We start from the raw sequence: 5,206 nt of genomic DNA, 5'->3' as shown, positions 1-5,206 counted from the left end.
GTTGAGCTCAGTGGAAAAGACTACTAGACTGTAAGACACACAGTGTCTATTTCTGTTCACTTGTTATTAATGAAGCTGCCTGTGTTCTCTGCCACAGAGCAGTCATTCAGAAGTGAGAGACAGCCAACTGAAACTAACAACTACGTAACTGATGTTTTTTTCCCTTTAAAGACCTGTAACATTAGCTAACAATTCTAGCTGACATATAACATTACTGGAATGCAAGATGCTGCTTATTGGTGCAACAGTTAAATCAACCTCTGAAAAAAAGATGCTTTTGGGTAACAAAGGGTATAATCATCATCATCATAATCATTTAAACAGTAATTATCATTTCGTTTCCAGTTATACACAAAAATTGTACAACAGCAGAACTGCTGTATACATGAGTCTTGCAGTGATAGATTTGACTGAGGGTGAAGACAGCCGCAGCCTGGATTGGTAAGAATGCGTGGCACTGTGACCTGGTTCTGTTTGGGTCACTGTGACTCGTGGAAACAGCAAGACAATTTAATGAGCAAATACCACTCAGAACTTTAATACTCCACAACACAGTTTCATATTCAGCTACAGGAATACAGCTCAGATCTTCTACTTACCAAAAATGACTCTGTTGTACTAACAAAATCTATCTATCTATCTATCTATCTATCTATCTATCTATCTATCTATCTATCTATGATGGTGAAATGAAATTCATTGTCATTAATGCATGTTTGCCTAATGATGACTTTCCATTCATTCAGTCTGCTCTCTACATGTTGAGCACCACAGTTGCATCAAGCCGCTGCTGTTATCCACAATAATACCAGGAAATCAGCTGATTCTGCTTTCAAAATAAAAGCAGACCATTTGCTACTTTGCAGACCATTTTTACCACTGTTTATCAAATAAACAGCCACCAAGCTACTATAGGACAAGGCAGCTGTCATTGACGGGGCTAATCCAAAAATAATAAAATTTGCTTTCAATGATTGTGTGTCAGTGATGGTATAAGAAGGGAACAGCAGCATGCAAAGTCTGTGGCATGACCACCACAGCATGAAGCCTCTGGTTTAAACAGTTGGCGAAGAGTACTGTAATAGTCAGAGTTAGCTAAAAGTAATGGTTAAAGGTTGGTAAATGTTAAAGGTTTTAAACTGTTAGCTAAACAAACAGATAAACGTTTGAAACACCTAACTATTAATAATGGATAAATAGTTAGATCAGTTAGCTTAAAGTATTGACTAACTGTTTTAAACTGTTAGCTAAACATAAATGGTTGAAACACTTAGCTAGAACTAATGGATAGATTTAAAACAATGACAGTTAAAGTGTATGAAAAATAAGTATTGTAACAATATACACTTTTATATAGGAATAGTGTTAAAAATAACATCCCATTTCATATAAATTCAAATTATTAAACAGACATAAAAGTCAGCAGATACTTCACTAAATTCATCAATACTTTCCCCCAGCTTTTACATGACTGTCAGTTATTAATATGTTAAATGTAATTATGGTCAGATGAGAAAAGACATGATGCATAATGACATCTGTACAGTTGTGATTAGATGTACAATTCATGAAAATAAATGGCACTTTTCTGTCTGAAAGGAGCAGCATACAAAATATTCAAGCATCCAGATATTGTGTGTTTCAGTATTTTAAAGTCAGACAGGAGAATGAGTCTGTGAAGGAGCTCACAGCTCTCATGGACAATCTGTCTGTCAAAGGATGGAGTGCTTACCCTCATGGGGGACCTCTCCCTCCATACACTCCAGGGTTGTTGAACGTGGACAGACTGGTGCTCTCGAATGGCTCAGTGACACAGAGGATGTCCTCGTGGAGGACCTCTCCTGCCAAAAGGCTCCTCCCTCTAACCACTCCAGGGCTGTGGATGATGAGTCAGTGGGGAATCCACCGAAGGCCCAATGAAAAGGAAGCTGGACGCTGTCACTGCAGCGAGCAGCAGCAGGTAGATGTCACACTGTATCACTTCTCTGTTGATGATTTACTCTGAGAAGAATTTATTTAGTCTTCACAAAAGCCCAGACAGGAAGAAAAGAAACTTTCACCTGGAGGCCAACAAAGAGGTGTGCCCTGTGTCTAGGAAGGACTGCAAGAGGACAGACAAAGTGGGAAGGACACAAGCTCAGGTAGGTTCTCTAATGGCAACACTTAGGGCATCTTCACACCTACCTTGGTGTTGGACTTTCAGACTTTTCAGTTTGATCCAGACCAAAATAACAGGTGTGAAAACTCCCTCAGACCATGGTTTGAACCAAAAAGCCAGACTTTGGTTCTGTGAAAAGAGGTGGTCTTGGTCTGGATCATACTAAACTATAGTTTGGTTTGTTTCTAGTGTGAAAACATTCTTTGGATGGTTTAGACTCATGGACCAATTACAGGAAATTACAACAGGATAAAGACAAAATAAGTCGCAGGAGTATGTGGGAACAGGAGGAGACCAGATGTTTAATTGACATCTGCTTGCTTTAGAGCACAGACCAGTCCAAGTTGAGAAGAGAGGAGAAGAGAGGACAGAGACAAAAGAAGAGGCACAGACAGGAACGTGCCAAGAGGAGAACAGACAGACTTGTAGAAACTGCCACCACGGCATCACATTCAACTTCAGCACGGAGGTGAAAGAACCAAATGTAAGAGGAACTACAGACCCAAATGGTCGCAGCAGATGTCTGCACACCTGAGAGCCTGGTTCTGCTTGAGATCTCTCCCTCATGAAATACAGTTTTTCCTCACCACTGTCCCGTCAGTGCTTGCTCTTGGTTGGAATCACTGGGTCTGTTAGTACAGTCTAGATCTGCTCCACATATAAAGTGCCCTGAGAGAATTACTGTTATATCATGCATCTTGGGATCACACCAGCCCGTCCACATGCTGGCATTAATCACTCCCGTCTTCAAACTCAGCTTTCATTTTGATCTCAGCTAAACACCTGTGAAGTTTCAGACTGTGTATTGCATGGTTGTAACTTTATCACCTTGACAGAATTTGTCCACAGATAAAAAGGCAAATATATAGGACCCTGTGGCCTGGTGGTTGCAGCTCATACCATAACTCTAACATCCCTGGTTTGATTTCATCCGGGGACCTTAATTGCATCTCACTGGTGCAGCAAAAGTGTCCACCTGGATACCCGTATGGAGCGTCCTCACATAGGAGGTCTTTGTATACTTCATATCAAAAGCTTAAAGATACAATAGAAACATTCAGTTTTATACAGTATGTCTCATGTCATACAGAGTCTTGCATCATCAGGTCACTAGAATGAAGGGCGCTACATTGCATAAGCAACAATGTCAATGTCACAAAAGCAGTTTGGACTTTATCCAAGGCTCAAGATATGTGTGTAGCAGACAGGCTGGCACTCCTAAAACAAATTATGAAACACTCTAACCTGAAGGGCACTGAGGCCTCTCAGGTCAGCAGGTCACAGGCTTACTTATACTTACACTCAAATAGGTATTAAAAGTTGTCTGATATTGACCAACCCTGGGTCCCTCAAAGTCAAGTTTAAGTTTTAAGACTTTTTCTTTAAACTAAGAAAGCAGTGGATATGATTGACTGCACTTCAAAAAGCTAAAGCTGTAGAATATGGTCCTTATTCTTAAATAAAGTTGTGCTCAACCAAATTACCATAACCTAAATGATTCTTTTGTGTGTCGGGTCGTGGAGCTTATATGGTGTCAGGGCACTGAGTCACTGAGCCATGTTTCAGGTCCCCTCAAAAAATCCTGAACACAGAAATCATCAACAACAGTTTAACGGTCAAACTCCATGATTCAGTCCTACATAGTCCTCAGTCTTCTTACATTTTCAGCAACTAAGTTCTAATATGTATAATGCATTTAGAAGGAAAACTCTGCTAACACCTGAAATACAGGACAGATTGGAACAGGACTGGCACTTAAAAAGGAAAACATCATGTTTTTATAACCTTTGGAGGGGCTCTCAGCGACCCAGTTTTGAAGTCCTTAAGGGATGCTGGGAGAGGGATATCGGTGAAGAGATAACTAGTGGAATATGGAGGGAAATTATTGAATCATGGTTTAAAGTATCAAGAGAAATGCAGGCACGCCTGATTAATTATAAAATTATCAATAGGATTTATTGGACCCCAAGTAAAATGGCGTGGTTAGGACTTATAAACTCTGATTTGTGTTAGAGATGTCACACCGCTGCTTGTGGCACCCTCTTACATATGTTGTACTCATGCCCCATCATAGATCTTTTATGATTTAAGATTACGTCCTTCATCAATACAGTGATGTCCTCTGCACTCATACAGATGCCAATGCTTTGTCTATTAGGTGTGCTGCCGAGAGGAAGTGGTTTTAGTACTCATCAAATCTCATGGTGCTGGATAGCACTTATCACTGGATGCAGGAGAGCGCTGCGACATTGGAAAACTAAAGGAGATAAATCAGTGAAGGAGTGGTTTGACAAAATGGCTAAAATCTCCTCCTATGAAAGACTATGTTACAAGTTGATGAGATCCGAGGTGTTAGCTGGTCTACATAATATGATGTACAGTTTGATATTTATGTATCTTGACCTGCTTTGTTGTAGTTTGTTGTGATTTTTTGATTCATTGATTGTCTCAGTGTGTTTTTTCTTTTGTTTATTTGTTTGAAAAAAGAAAATTATATATATATATTTTTTTTTTGGAAAAGAAGGAAAACTGGATTCCTTTTACAGCAACTTTAACACAGGAGAGCATCGCAACAAAGCTGGTGGCAATTTTATGCTATATTTTTAGAAAAACAAATATTTAACAACGAAAATTTCTTACATTATTTAACTGCATCTGCCCCAAACATCCAGTACTGGTCGGCCCACACAGAAGTCTCATAAGACAAGGAAAACACAACCATTCTTATTTTCAAGTGACCATACTATAATGAATACATAGTTGTGACTATTTCCATTTCTGACAAATTCTGATAAGAAATCTGTGTAAATCCTACACACTGGATCTTCCTTTTTCAGTTGGCTATTGTTTTAATTTTAAATCATGATTCTGACAAACATGACTAAATCGATTTTTTAAATTACATTTGTATTCGTGAGGACCAACTTAATATTAATAAGGTTTTATACTGAAGGTTGAAACAGGAAGTGGTGTCGCCCTGGTTACCCGGTGACTTCACACAGAGAACCCCTCCCTTTCTCCTCATTCACTCCTGTGCAGTGTTATATA

Source organism: Lutjanus erythropterus, chromosome 16 (assembly GCF_056507025.1).
Source record: "Lutjanus erythropterus isolate fLutEry1 chromosome 16, fLutEry1.hap2, whole genome shotgun sequence".
NCBI lineage: Eukaryota > Metazoa > Chordata > Actinopteri > Lutjaniformes > Lutjanidae > Lutjanus > Lutjanus erythropterus.
Note: the sequence above shows the minus strand (reverse complement) of the source record.